The sequence below is a fragment of the Lolium perenne genome, chromosome 3 (assembly GCF_019359855.2).
Source record: "Lolium perenne isolate Kyuss_39 chromosome 3, Kyuss_2.0, whole genome shotgun sequence".
In the NCBI taxonomy this organism is placed as follows: Eukaryota; Viridiplantae; Streptophyta; class Magnoliopsida; order Poales; family Poaceae; genus Lolium; species Lolium perenne.
The window spans coordinates 11,100-27,723 of NC_067246.2; positions in this window are offsets into that span (position 1 = coordinate 11,100).

The window sequence follows — 16,624 nt, forward strand, 5'->3', positions numbered from 1 at the left end:
ATAAATTGTGATACAAAACTCATATGAATCTCAATCATGTAAAGCAGCTCATGAGATTATTGTATTGAGGTACATGGGAGAGAGATGAACCACATAGCTACAGCGAAGCCCTCAGCCTCAGGGGTGAATTACTCCCTCCTCATCATGGGGGCAGCGATGGCGGTGAAGATGGCGGTGAAGACGGCGGTGGAGATGGCTCCGGGGGCAATTCCCCGTCCGGCAGGGTGCCGGAACAGAGAGTTCTGTCCCCCGAATTGGAGTTTCGCGATGGCGGCGGCGCCCCTGGAGTCTTTCTGGAGTTTCGTCAATTGGTTAGTTCCGGAAAACGCATAAAAATGATATAAAGTGTGAACAAAACATGTTGGTATTGTCATAAAACAAGCATGGAACATCGGAAATTATAGATACGTTGGAGACGTATCAGCATCCCCAAGCTTAGTTCCTACTCGTCCTCGAGTAGGTAAACGATAAAAGATAATTTCTGAGGTGACATGCTACCAACATAATCTTAATCATACCATTGTAAAGCATATGAGATGAATGCAGCGATTCGAAACAATGTAAATGCAATGAGTAAACAATTGAATCATATAGCAAAGACTTTTCATGAATAGTACTTTCGAGACAAGCATCAACAAGTCTTGCATAAGGATTACTCATAAAGCAATAAATTCTTAGTAAAGGTATTGAAGCAACACAATGGAAGATTAAGTTTCAGCGGTTGCTTTCAACTTGTAACATGTATATCTCATAGATAGTTGTCAATGCAGAGCAATATAACAAATGCAATAAGCAAGTATGTAAGAATCAATGCACAGTTCACACAAATGTTTGCTTCTTGAGGTGGAGAGAAATAGGTGAACTGACTCAACAATAAAAGTAAAAGAATGGTCCTTCAAAGAGGAAAGCATCGATTGCTATATTTGTGCTAGAGCTTTGGTTTTGAAAACATATAGAGAGCATAAAAAAGTAAAGTTTTGAGAGGTGTTTGTTGTTGTCAACGAAAGGTAATGGGTACACTAACTACCTCGCCAACCGGACTTCCAAGAGCGGCTCCCATGAATTATTTTATTTTTGGGTGGCACTCCTTCCAACCTTTCTTTCGCAAACCATGGCTAACCGAATCCTCGGGTGCCTGCCAACAATCTCATACCATGAAGGAGTGCCTTTTTATTTTAGTTTTATTATGATGACACTCCTCCCAACCTTTGCTTACACAAGCCATGGCTAACCGAATCCTTCGGGTGCCGTCCAACAATCACATACCATGGAGGAGTGTCTATTTTTGTTAATTAATTTGGGACTGGGAATCCCATTGCCAGCTCTTTTTGCAAAATTATTGGATAAGCGGATGTGCCACTAGTCCATAAGAGAGTCCGTCAAAAGTAAATGACAAGGTTGAAAGCTAAACACCACATACTTCCTCATGAGCTATAAAACATTGACACAAATCAGAGGTGATAAATTTTGAATTGTTTAAAGGTAGCACTCAAGCAATTTACTTTGGAATGGCAGGAAATACCACATAGTAGGTAGGTATGGTGGACACAAATGGCATAGTGGTTGGCTCAAGGATTTTGGATGCATGAGAAGTATTCCCTCTCGATACAAGGCTTAGGCTAGCAAGGTTGTTTGAAGCAAACACAAGTATAAACCGGTACAGCAAAACTCACATAAAAGACATATTACAAGCATTATAAGACTATACATCATCTTCCTTGTTGTTCAAACACCTCACTAGAAAATATCTAGACTCTAGAGAAACCACTCATGCAAACCAAATTTTAACAAGTTCTATGTATTTCTTCACTAATAGGTGCAAAGTATATGATGCAAGAGCTTAAACAAGAGCACAACAATTGCCAAGTATCACATTACCCAAGACATTATAGCAATTACTACATGTAGCATTTTCCAATTCCAACCATATAACAATTTAACGAAGAGGAAACTTCGCCATGAATATTATGAGCTAAGAACACATGTGTTCATACGAACCAGCGGAGCGTGTCTCTCTCCCACACAAGCATGATGTAATCCAATTTATTCAAACACAAACAAAAATAAAAGCAATACAGACGCTCCAAGTAAAGCACATAAGATGTGACCGAATAAAAATATAGTTTCAAGAGAAGGAACCTGATAATTTGTCGATGAAGAAGGGGATGCCTTGGGCATCCCCAAGCTTAGACGCTTGAGTTTTCTTAGAATATGCAGGGGTGAACCACCGGGGCATCCCCAAGCTTAGAGCTTTCACTCTTCTTGATCATAGTATATCATCCTCCTCTCTTGACCCTTGAAAACTTCCTTCACACCAAACTTCTCATAAATTTCATTAGAGGGGTTAGTACATAATCAAAAACTCACATGTTCAGAGGTGACACAATCATTCTCAACACTTCTGGACATTGCTCAAAGCTACTGGAAGGTAATGGAACAAAGGAATCCACCCAACACAGCGAAAGAAGCAATGCGAAATAAAAGGCAGAATCTGTCAAAACAGAACAGTCCGTAAAGACGAATTTCTAATAAATACTTCCGTTGCTCAGATCAGAAAACTCAAAACTAATGAAAGTTGCGTACATATCTGAGGAACACACACGTAAATTGGCATATTTTTCTGATTTTTCTACAGAGAGAAAATCCCAGATTCGTGACAGATAGAAATCTGTTTCTGCGCAGAAATCCAAATCTAGTATCAACCTTCGATTAGAGGCTTCACTTGGCACAACAAAACACAAAACTAAGATAAGGAGAGGTTGCTACAGTAGTAAACAACTTCCAAGACACAAAATAAAAACAAATTACTGTAGCAAAATAACACATGGGTTATCTCCCAAGAAGTTCTTTCTTTATAGCCATTAAGATGGGCTCAGCAGTTTTAATAATCCATTCATGGAAATAGTATTTGAAGCAAAAGAGAGCTTCAAGAGGCAAATTCAAAACAAATTTAAGTCTAACATGCTTCCTATGAAGAGGAATCTTGTACACAAATGAATTCATGAAGAACAAAGTGACAAGCATAAGAGGATAAAACACGAGTAACTTCAAGATTCTCAACATAAAGAAGGGAAACTTAATATTATTAAGATGCATATAACCATATTTCCCTCTCTCATAATAACTTTCAGTAGCATCATTGATGAAATCCACAATATACCCATCACTTAAAACATTCTTATCATGGTTCATATGCATAGAAGTATCATTAATTTTGGCATAAGAAGAGTTATTCTCATTAATAGTAATTGGAGCAAGATTATTATCAAGAATTTGAACATGGTAAACAAGTTGCATATTAAGAGAATTGTTTTTGGTAACCCAATCATGACTACGACAAGTTTCATAAGGATAATTAGAACCTATATCATAGCATTCTTTATAATAATCATCAAAGATCGGAGGCACATTGTCATCATTTTCAGAATTAATTTCCCAGAGATTTGCAATATCAAAAGTAGTGTGCTCATTCAAATCATGATTGCTAATGTATGTAAAGGGCATAGGAAGATCATCATATTCAGATTCATTATCACAATAATCATTAGGAGCAACATACTTACGGTTACCTAGCGTTATCTCATTCACGCGGGGATACGCCGTTACCTCTTTCTTTTTATTCTCCTTCTTCTTCTTCTTTCCCTTCTTCTTCTTCTTCTCTTCCTTCTCCTCGTTCCCTTCTTCAGGAGGAAGAGGCTTGAAGGGTGGCTTGTCCGCATAACCTGATTTACTTTCAGAAACAATAGAAGAAACTTGGGAGGATCCCTCCTTTTGATTAATTAGTTGAAAACACACAAATGTCCTATCATATTTTGGCAAGGTGTCTTCTTCTAAAATATTTTGTATGTAAGTATTTGTATGGCTATTATCAATGCAATAAGAAAAACACCCATGCAGGACATCATCAATATCAAGATCACTCATATGTAACAAAGAGATTTTTCTCGATAGTTCTTCACACCCCAAAAATAAAGTAAGTTCATCATGCTGATTAGGAGAAATTTCATCATCACAATACAAATTTGCAGCACTCATTGGGTTCAAATTATCATTGGAGGAGCATTGAAAATTAAAATGACCCACTTCATGGCAAACTTCACAAATAAAAGGATAGAGGGCACAAACTTTTTTACCAAGATCATCTAGAGCCCTAAACCACTTTCTAGTTTTTTCATTAGCATGATGGATACAATATTCATCTTTGATTTGATTAATTCCACATGGTCTATGTATTCCACAAAAATTAACATGCTTATAGGAAATAGCACTCTTAGGAGTTTGAGCATGCTTATGGCAATAATTAACAACAATTTCATTCTTCATGCAAGCCTCTTTAAAAGGTTCATGATACTTATCAAAATTCTTCTTAGGCAGTTCAAAATGAGAAGCAAAGGATTTATAAAGATTTGCAACAACTTGAGAGTCAAGACCATAAGTAGCACTCATATTTTGAAATTTATCGGTATCCATAAAAGCTTCAATGCATTCATAATCATAATTTATACCTGACTCTTTACCTTTGTCGTTCTCCCATCCTTCAGCGTTGTCCTCAATCCGATCAAGAAGATCCCACCTAGCTTCAACCTCCTTGCTTGTGAAAGATCCCTCCGAACACGCGTCCAGATAGTCCTTGTGTTGTCCTGAAAGTCTCGCATAAAAATTGTTAACAATAACATTACGGGGGAGCTCATGAATGGGACATTTGAGCATTAGAGATTTCAATCTCCCCCACGCTTGAGAAACACTCTCTCCATCACGAGGATAAAAGTTATAAATATAATTCCTATCAATATGCACTTCATGCGGAGGATAAAATTTAGAATAAAAGAGAGATGCAATTTCCTCCCAACCAAGAGAATGTCTATTCTCCAATAATTTATACCAATGCGCCGCTTACCAGACAAATAAACAGAGAATAGCTTCTTCCTCACTTCATCCATAGAGATACCTGCACACTTGAATAACCCACATAATTCGTGCAAAAACAAAGAATGATCTCTAGGATGGACAGTTCCATCCCCTTTATAGTGATTGTCCATAACACGTTCAATAATTTTCATAGGTATTTTATACGGAATACTTTCAGCAGGTGGATTCAAAATATCAGGAGCATCATTAGCGGTATCGCATATGGGAGATAAAGCATTATCAGAACAAATTTTCTCCCCTAAAGATGGGAAGCTAAAAAGACCACAAAAACTAGCTTCCCCAAGCTTAGACTTCTTCATAGCATTAGCAGTAATTGCATTCATACTAATAACATCGCTACTAGCATGCAAATAAGGTTCCATAGGTTTTTTAATTTTCGAATCAAACAATTCTAAATCAGGAAAAAGACTAAAAAGCTCACCAATTTTTTTGTTGTTTTCCATTATGCCTCACTAGTGTAAACAAGAAACAAAAAGATGCAATTGCAGGATCTAAAGGAAATAGCTTCGAGCACAAACACAATGGCGCCAGAAAAGTACTTTACCTGGAACCGAAGTATGAGTGCCTTTTACCTTTCCTCCCCGGCAACGGCGCCAGAAAAGTGCTTGATGTCTACTTCCCCCTCCTTTCCTGTAGACAGTGTTGGGCCTCCAAGAGCAGAGGTTTGTAGAACAGCAGCAAGTTTTCCCTTAAGTGGATCACCCAAGGTTTATCGAACTCAGGGAGGAAGAGGTCAAAGATATCCCTCTCTTGCAACCCTGCAACCACAAAGCAAGAAGTCTCTTGTGTCCCCAACACACCAAATAGGTGCACTAGTTCGGCGAAGAGATAGTGAAATACAGGTGGTATGAATATATATGAGCAGTAGCAATGGTGCCAGAAAATAGCTTGATGGTGTGTAGTTGATGGTGGTAGAATTGCAGCAGTAGTAACGCAGTAAAACAGTAAACAAGCAGCGGTGATAGCAGTATTTAGGAACAAGGCCTAGGGATTACACTTTCACTAGTGGACACTCTCAACATTGATCACATAACAGAATAGATAAATGCATACTCTACACTTTTGTTGGATGATGAACGCATTGCGTAGGATTACACGAACCCTCAATGCCGGAGTTAACAAGCTCCACAATTTGTTCATATTTAGTAACCTTATAGTGTAAGATAGATCAAAAGACTAAACCAAGTACTAACATAGCATGCACACTATCGCCTTCATGCATATGTAGGAGGAATAGATCACATCAATACCATCATAGTAATAATTAACTCCACAATCTACAAGAGATCATGATCATAGCCTACGACAAGAACCACACGGTGCACACACTAGTCACCTTTACACACGTGCAGGAGGAATAGAACTACTTTAATAACATCACTAGAGTAGCACATAGATAAATTGTGATACAAAACTCATATGAATCTCAATCATGTAAAGCAGCTCATGAGATTATTGTATTGAGGTACATGGGAGAGAGATGAACCACATAGCTACAGCGAAGCCCTCAGCCTCAGGGGTGAATTACTCCCTCCTCATCATGGGGGCAGCGATGGCGGTGAAGATGGCGGTGAAGACGGCGGTGGAGATGGCTCCGGGGGCAATTCCCCGTCCGGCAGGGTGCCGGAACAGAGAGTTCTGTCCCCCGAATTGGAGTTTCGCGATGGCGGCGGCGCCCCTGGAGTCTTTCTGGAGTTTCGTCAATTGGTTAGTTCCGGAAAACGCATAAAAATGATATAAAGTGTGAACAAAACATGTTGGTATTGTCATAAAACAAGCATGGAACATCGGAAATTATAGATACGTTGGAGACGTATCAGTGAGCTGCTTGCAGCTGCTTACATGTGGGACCCTCCTGGTTCAAGTTTCCCTGTGAAGATATTTCTAGTTGTGGATCAGCTTCGTTGGCTTGATATTATCCTTTGATGTACTTTATTTTTGACCCTGCCTATGATGCATGAGCCTGAGGCCAAAATTGGAGATAAGAACAAATACTACAAATCTGGCTCCCAAACCATCTACTCAATGATGAATTTAGCATAGCAATACTATGCCAAAACCTGAGAGTAATCACTAACCAAAAATTATTTCTCTTCTATTGTTTTGTTTCCCTTATTGCAGGAAAAGAAAGATATTGGAAGATTGGGAAGATCAAGATTTAGTATAGGAATTCTTTTTTTTATTCTTTTGTAATCTTTCTATATTTTTATTTATGTGACTTGTAAATAGTGGAGTAATGATATTTGTAATAAAGTTTAAATCATTTATTCATTTGAATTATCAAATGTGTGTACTTTAACCTATAATATTTATATACTTGTTTAAATTTCAAATTCCAATTCAAATTCTTATTTGAATTTCTGTTTTCCATATTTGAATTTGAATTCAAATTGTTTCCCCCAAAACACATGAGTTCAGAAAGGTCATGTCGAGATTTATCGCACCCACATCGTAGACTAACTCAATTCCACCGAGGTAAGAGAAACCTCGATCCCGTAGTAGGTCTTAAACAAAAGCGCGAAAATTCCCCGGATTTTCTATGCATGAATGCAATGCACACATCTGTTTCCTCTATTTTTGTAACCCCATTACCTGGGATATTACAGTCTCTACCCCTTAAACTAAACTTCGTCCTCGAAGTTTGAACTCTCTCACGTTTCCGGAATGTGGATCTGTCTTGTGCAGACTACGACTTTTCTCGAACTCCGTGGTGATCTCACTAGATATAATTGAATATATCCCTTGTCCAGATTCTTCCTGAAATCCATTAGTGTCTGTCTCTGAACAGTGGCTTCTGACTTCAGTTCCATGACTTCTTTCCATATTATAATATTGTTTTCCTTCTCGTTGAAGATTCAACGATTGGGACTTCTTCCGGTACTGCTAGTCTTAGCTGAAGACTAATTGGATAACATACTCCTGATTGGTGAGTAGGTCTTTGTTTTCCCTTACTACCAAAACTGCAATAATGGTACTTGGTAAGGTACTTACCATGGAAATGATCACGATGGTTTATTCTTCTAGGAATGGATTAGACTCATTTAGTCCATCTAATTATGGTTTATAATTGATACCTATTACTATTTTGGGTTCTTTAGGTTCCATGAAAGGAATCTTTCAAATAGGCTTTAGTTTTGGTATGATCAATCTCCTTCGGTCTTTGGCCTTCTTTGGGCTGTATTGGGTCTACGATATTACCTTCATCCAACTTCATTAACCTTAGTTTACTTGAGCTTTCGTACTTCTGGGTAAATCTTACTCACTTTCTCAAGTTATAGTACAATTCTTACTTCCTCGAGGTATGAACCTCGGCTTCTTGTCTGACATCCTTCTGAAAGTAGTGTTCAACAATCTTATGAAAATAAGATTGAACTTCCTCTCAGTTCAGACCTTCTTCATCTATCTTGCTCAAAGTATTGAGTTATTGTACATCCAACTCAATCTTTACTCTACCCCTTAGAGTTTTCTTATAATCTTCAACTCCTTTTCTTCCAACCCTTGGATTGATGGTTGGAATATTGGTCTAAGTATAGCTTATGGTTTGTATTCTTCTAAGGTCTTGTGAAGAATCCTTGTGGTGTATCCACTCAATTGTGGACATCCAATGAGAATCCTTTGACTAAATGTTTATAGATCTAGGTATTTGGCTGACAAGATTTTTATTTGTTCACAAACTTTTGTTACAACTAATTAAATCGTGGACTATTTGTAATACCAACTGATACCAGCTGTGGTTATTATACCAACTGTGGCTATTTGATATCTAAAAAAATGGATTCTATTAGAGGTTCTGATCAACTGGACGAGACATCTTCTACTTTATCTCGCAGTTTTGATCCTATACCAATCGTGATCTTCTGATATCAACTATGGTCTTATTATATCTGATGTAGTTTCATAGGTTATCTACCTTCCTTCAGGGTTTATTTTGCAAGAAAACCACTAGCTAACACTATGATTATAGTATTCGAAGTGATTTCCCATGCATTCCCTCTTCTATGTGGATTATGGATCTGCTTCAGCTTCACCATAATCACCAGATTTCTCACCTTCATGCTTCTTATGTACTAAAGTACCCTTCTGTTGAGGTAAAGCATGAGTTTTGATTGGGACTTCCTTCAGAGTATTGTGGTTACTTCCCACAACTTTGTTTCCTTATTTTGATGAACCTTCATCTTGTCTTCAGAATCTTCAGAATTCGTCACTTCCTCACACGTTTACAATTACCCTCTAGATCTTTAACATCAAGTAGGAACTTGATAGTGCAACATGCATTTGCATATCAAAGTCAAACTTCATGTATGGATCTAGTCAAACAATGAAAATCCAATAAAATCCAAGAAGATTCAGCTTTGTGCTTATAATACACATCATCACAAACCTGAATATAATAGTTGAGTAAGACATCTCTAAACATCAGGCTGAGATGTGTAGTATATAACACCACATAAGATAGGTTATATTGTGATACTTAGCACATAAATTTGGGCATTCTACTATTTGTCTTGACATTTACCTGAATTGCACAATTGCAATGAGATAACTTGAAACAAAGTGGTCTAGGATAGTTGTGGTTGACCTAATTTTGTTTGGAAGTACTAACAAAGTATTATACCATATATAAGTGCTATTGAGGATTATTTTGTATGATACCACTAGTTCTAATATGGTTATTCTGAATACGTATTTATTAGGGTATAGTTCCTATACTTCTAAGCGTTTCTACCATAAGCATATGGTCATGATGTGCTTGGCACACTTCCCATGGTTTCGGAACATAGTACTTGCACTATTGTCTGGCTTCTTATTGTTCTCTTCCTAAATGTTTATGATGTTCTATTCCATCACATAATGATTCTCAAGTGAATCATATGTGATTACTATTTCTACCATGTAAGTAGACATATTTTATTCCTATCTTTCTTCCTTACTTCCCATGATTGACTCATCATGATCTATACTACCTTAAATAACTTATAGTTATCACTTACTATCAATTATTTCACATGACTAGATAATTTTACTTACTCATTACTTAACTTGGTCTACATCTTCTATTAAGATATCTTAATTATCTTCATCACTTGATATAACTTCTAGTGCAGGTCTGAGTAATTCTTGTTTAACTATAACCTGTGTTGGTACACATCTTCCAATATGATATTTTCCTTATGGTTGTATCCTCTCTTTGGACTACCATGTATTGTATACCAACTGTGATCTACTCATCTATTGTTTTAAGGACTTATTGATATACTACATGTTTGAGATAGCTGACTAACTTTACTTTGGAAAGATTGGTAAGAAATGTTGACTCAAGTGTGTCAGGATTATTCTCAAGTGAATATCCATCTCAAGTCATTAGAAGATTTGATTTAACTAAGACAACTTCCTATAGACACTACCAATCCTATAGGTCTCCTTTAAAGGGTTTTAATCCTAAGGTCAAAGCATTTGCTCTGATACCAACTGTGGTGACCCGGCATACCACTGCATGGTGTAGTATGCAAGTCTGATATAACACCAATGAAACACATTTCCACGGGTATTATATCGCTCAGAGTGGTACAACAGAAACATATGCGGGTCCAAGGCATGTCTATAGAATTACAACATTGACTCTTTACAAAAGATCCACACAGCCTCCTACTTTACAATGAGGTAAAACTGCGAATAAACTCCAGAAGAATGACTCGTAGTCTAGTCTTATCACGAACTCTATTTGTAGAGTATTTCACTAACTACAGAGGCTAAGAATAGACTCTAGCTGAATAGGAGCTAGGTTTAGGAAGCTAGTTCCCTTCTATGGCTAAACTAGGTTTTCTCCTTGTTGGATGTGGTATTTGACTCCTCTGACAGGTTCCTGTATCTTGAAGTAGTTGTTGACTCCTCGTTCTTCGAGTGCACTGTAGATCCTCCTTCGATGCTTCCATATCTAAGCAGGGGATTTAAGAGTGGGATGAGTACGAGCGTACTCAACAAGTTCATTATAGGAAAGAGGTGTTTAATGCACTAGCTACAGCATTAGACCAGAAAGTCTAATACCAATGCAAGTTTTCATAACCATTTCTTCAAAAGGTTGCTTTTATTCAGAAGAACTATGTCCGTCAGCCTTCACCGGTTTACTAGAACTTCATGGAGCTCCTTTCCGGCCGCGTTCGCAGTTCCATATCCCGGAACAGGGAGTGACAGGTCACGGTTCTTTACACTCTGCAGAGGTGTGTTGCTTTACCCATAAGAGATCTTAACCTTGGTGCCAACCGGGCAGCTTTCCCGTCCACACTTCCTTAGGTGTGAGGCCCGGTATAAGGTCTAGCCAATCATGTTCCTCCGCTACCTCGAACACCCACCCTTTGTTGCATGCCCCGACCCTGGGTCCTCGCCGGTCCCATTATTCCCACTCACGGGTGGACCCCGACCACGACGACAGTTTGGGATCGAACCAAACTCCTTCGCCGGTAGCTGCAACCCATCATAGACCGCAATACCGTGGGGACTTTAGGCTTCCCCAGCCCACCGCTTGCACTTCGAGCGACAAGTGTCTACGGACTATGCCGTGGGGACTTAAGGCTTCCCCAGCCCACCGCTTGGCCTGACAGATACAAGTGTCTACGGTAAAGCGCATCCGTTGATGAACGAGAGGTGGAAACACTTTTGACTACTCCGTCCCACTCCGGATCTTATGGTTAACACGGATATTACGGCACAAGAATCACTGGCGACATTTGTTGTTTAATCCTAGATGGATATAAGCTCGTGCAATGGAACCTCCACCATATCAACACAATCCATGGTTCCATTGCCCACCACATAGTCATATTCATAGTTATGAAAGTAGTGGTTTTGATTTTTGTGCAATAGTGATAACCATAATACTTTGCAAGTAATTTGATAAAAATACTCAAATGACATGAACAAGTGATGAACTTGCCTTTCTTGGCTGCAAGATTATGCAGACAAGGTCTTCGATACGCAATAACTCCAAATTCTGAAATAGCATCATCGTCCGGTAAGGACGATGTTTAAAAGATTGGCAAGGATGCAATAATGCATAAGTATGAGATGCAATCGCTCTAAACGTGACCTAACCCCGATGATTTAGGATTAGTGAGTTGAAATGATTTGTTTTAGGGTGTGTTGCACTTTTAGAGTGGTTCTCATACAAAGTTCTTATTCAAGTGTGGTTACATGGTATCATAAACAGGTGCTGCAATGTATCATAATAATAACACTAATAGCACACAATAATAACATTGAGTATAAACCTAATATGTAATGAATGGTGGTTGGTTTTAGCACTGTATGACATGGTTAATGATTAATTATCATATACTTCAAAAGAATAACTTTTGAAGAACATGTTCTTTAATAAAGAACAAGTATGATAATTAGGGTTGTGGGGTTCTAGGGTTCACTATGGTTTTCCACTAGTTTATAGGGTAAGGATTAGATGGATCCCAACATAGTTGGATTCATCAACAGCTACAACTTGTAGGATTAAGCCTAAGCATCTTAAGCAATTTATTATAAGTAGTTGCTATCAATTTGGTATATCTTGTTAATGATGGCTGGCTAGGGTTTATAGATCTTATTAGGTATAGTGGATGACTATTCTATATCTTCTTCAAAGGAATAACTTTTGAAGAACATACTTCTTAACTAATAAGAAGTATCTCAATTTGAATTGGGTGGTTTAGGGTTTGCTATTGGATCTACTAAGTAAGGAATAGTTAGTCCTATATAGGATGATGCATAATTCTTTAGTGCTTGCAGGGTTTAGTGAAGCATGATTAATGATGCAGAGTATTAGGCATGGTTGCTATTATAGTTCATCACAATGATGTGATTCTACGCATGGATAAATAAGGATGATGGTTTTGGTAATAAGAGCTAGGGTTTAGTCTTGGTTAATCCTACTTGATCAACCAGGTTGGATAGGTATACATATATGGAATACTAAATTATTGATAATAGGGCTCCTACATTTCATGTGGCATGGCAAGTATTTAATTGTTAATTATGGTTCTATGAATCAAAAGCAAAGTATCATGATCACATTTTCTAACCCAGGGTTTAGGTTTTAGAAACAATTTAGGGTTTTCACATAAAATGATAGGGTTAAGGTCTTTACACATATTAGAACTAGGTTTCCAAGTTGTGATAGAATTATTAAAGTATTGATTGGTAAAAGAGTTGGAATTATTAATAACCTTGAAATGGAAATAATAGTGGATCTAACATTATATTATTTTATCAGACTTAATAAAATATTGATAAGTACTATTAGGGTTTAGGGTTTTAATTAATAGTTGAAGTAATGATCAATTAGGATTCTTATATGATTAAACATAACCAAAAAGAAACAATTGTTGTATTATATGAAATTTTAATACAAGTAATACTTACTGTTTTCTTGATGTGGAAAATAGAAACAAGAAAATTATATTTTTTAGTATTTAGATCTTAATAGTTTAAGATTTAAAATTGGTCTTCTAAAATTTAGAGGAAAATTCATATTATTGTTCTTTTAATTTTAAAGTGTTTGTTTTATTTTATTATTATAGAGGTATTTTTCTGATACCCACTTCTATTTATAGTTTTCTTTCTTATTTACCTAAATGTCTAAAAAGGTTTTTCCTAAAAAAAAATAGACCAAATGGTCTGTTGGGCTGGCCCAATGGCCTGGCCAATCAGACTTGGCCCAACCTGGTCCGGCCGAATTGGTTGGGTCGAACCCAACCCGACCCCTACTCTCCTGCCCTCATTCGCACTCGTACACGAGAACGAGCTCGCTCGTTCCCCTCCTGGCGATGGCGCTTGCCGTTCCGGCCGTCACCGCCCAGCCTGCTGCTGGCCGACACCGGCGCCGCCGTTCGCCCAGGAGGTTTCGCCGCCCTCATCCTTCTTCTCTACCAAAACCCCCTCGCCGCGGCGCCCCTGACGCTCACACCCAGGCGCCCCTCTGTGAACCCTAGCCGCCTCCCATTACGGCCGTCGCCGGCCGATTCTGGTGCCGCTGATGGTCGGCCCTGCTCCGCCTTCTCTTGTACGCAAGACCCCCTCGCCAGATTTGGCACTGGTGGTCTCCAGCGATCACCCCCGACCCCGGAACCTTAGCTCCGCCTCATGCCTCTCTGGTCATCGCCGGCCGCTCCTGGAGTTGCCGTCTGTCGGCGCCGCCTCGACAAGATATTCGCCGACGGCCCTCACCACCTGGATGCTCTCTGCTCCTGCGCGTGGCTCCGCCATAGGAGTTGCTGCTGCCACCCACCGCCTCGACGCCTACTGCGGTGAACTGGTGGCGTGGCGGCTACTTCGTTCTCGACGCCGGCTGGACGGTGTTGTAGGCGCAACCCCGGCGTCGACCTCTTCCTCTATTCGCCCGAACCACTGTGAGCTATTCCCCTTTCTCCCTCTCTCTCTGTCTGCTCTAAAACGATGAATTTATTGGCCATGAGTTTGTGTGTGCTTGGCCTGATTATTGCATATGCTTGTGAGTTTGGTTGGAGCTATTCAAACTTAGGTCAAGTGGTTAATTATATTTGCACAATGCTAAATGTTGGTCTAGCTGATCATTCAGGGCATCAAAGCTCATATATATCCGCTTCAACCAGACAAGTAATGTATGTCTATTTGTTTCTGGCTTAAGCAACTGTATACTTTAATTGATTTTTTTTTTTTGGGTGGCACTAAATTCTGGTTGAAGCACTACGGCTATTGAAGTTACTTGATTGGCCTAAGAATAATTCCTGGACACCATGTACCTTTACAATCTGTTGATGAACATGTAATTGCCCTACTGGCTGCTATATTCTTGTGATGCCCCTGTTTGGAATTGTTTTATCATCCCAGGCATACATGACTGGTTATGTTGCTTTTACTGAAAGGATGCATTCTATATTTACTGGATGCTTTGTTAGGCAATTTACTTGATGGCTTGCTGTGTTAGCTTGTATGCTTATAGCCTCTGATGGATGGAACTGCTTACTGGATCATGTGCATACATGATCAGATCTTGTGGTTATGTGGATGGCTTGCTTATACTTAAGCTGATGATTTTGTAGCTTTGATTTACTGTCTTTTCTTATTCTGCATAAGTGCCCAGGTGCTTCTTACCAACATATCTACCCTGTGGTGCCTCAAATGAGTGTGCACAGGATACATATGTATGACTAGGATCTGGTGCTGTAGGTGCTTGTGTAAAATGAGAAGTAGGCATTGATCTTAGCTGTAGGGTCAGATGATGCAATCTGTCCATCTCAAACTACTGATGTTGCTTGAGTTACTTTTAATGGACAGATATATGTTTGCGTTAGCCGATGATGCAAAGGCTGAGGCATTGTTGGATAATAGAACAGATACTACTGGTGCCTTTTTATTTCTCAGTGATGAGGCTGGCATAGCACTTCTATGCCATTCTGAGAGAAAATAATCCTTCTATCCTCCTAGTCAAGATCTAGTGGAAGGGTATTTGGATTTGTTGGCTTTTCTTCTCTGTGATGAGATTAGCATACCATTTGTATGCAAATCTGAGAGTGTTCCCCACCAAAATTATTTGAACTAAACTGAGAAGATTAACCTGCTGTAGCAGAGTGGACTAGCTGGTGGTGATGCTATTCTGGTGGTGAATCTTGAGCAGCTGTCACTTGTGCTTGTTGCCATGTTTCCCCTTCTTCTTCTCCTTCCTGCTAGCTTCTTGATTTCCTCCAAAGATCTTGTTGTAAATCCAGTGGTTATTATGGTGAATCTGGCTGTGCATATGGTTTCTAGATGAACTGTTGGTGCGGCTGAGATGTTTGTGTGTGGCAAAGGGGCTGCTAGTACAGCCTATCTGTTGTTTATATACTGCTGGGTGCTGTTTGTGTCTTCGACAACACACCAGGTTGCATGAGTGTGAGAGCTGCTTGCAGAGGCGTACATGTGGGACCCTCCTGGTTCAAGTTTCCCTGTGAAGATATTTCTAGTTGTGGATCAGCTTCGTTGGCTTGATATTATCCTTTGATGTACTTTATTTTTGACCCTGCCTATGATGCATGAGCCTGAGGCCAAAATTGGAGATAAGAACAAATACTACAAATCTGGCTCCCAAACCATCTACTCAATGATGAATTTAGCATAGCAATACTATGCCAAAACCTGAGAGTAATCACTAACCAAAAATTATTTCTCTTCTATTGTTTTGTTTCCCTTATTGCAGGAAAAGAAAGATATTGGAAGATTGGGAAGATCAAGATTTAGTATAGGAATTCTTTTTTTTATTCTTTTGTAATCTTTCTATATTTTTATTTATGTGACTTGTAAATAGTGGAGTAATGATATTTGTAATAAAGTTTAAATCATTTATTCATTTGAATTATCAAATGTGTGTACTTTAACCTATAATATTTATATACTTGTTTAAATTTCAAATTCCAATTCAAATTCTTATTTGAATTTCTGTTTTCCATATTTGAATTTGAATTCAAATTGTTTCCCCCAAAACACATGAGTTCAGAAAGGTCATGTCGAGATTTATCGCACCCACATCGTAGACTAACTCAATTCCACCGAGGTAAGAGAAACCTCGATCCCGTAGTAGGTCTTAAACAAAAGCGCGAAAATTCCCCGGATTTTCTATGCATGAATGCAATGCACACATCTGTTTCCTCTATTTTTGTAACCCCATTACCTGGGATATTACAGCAATCGGCTCTTT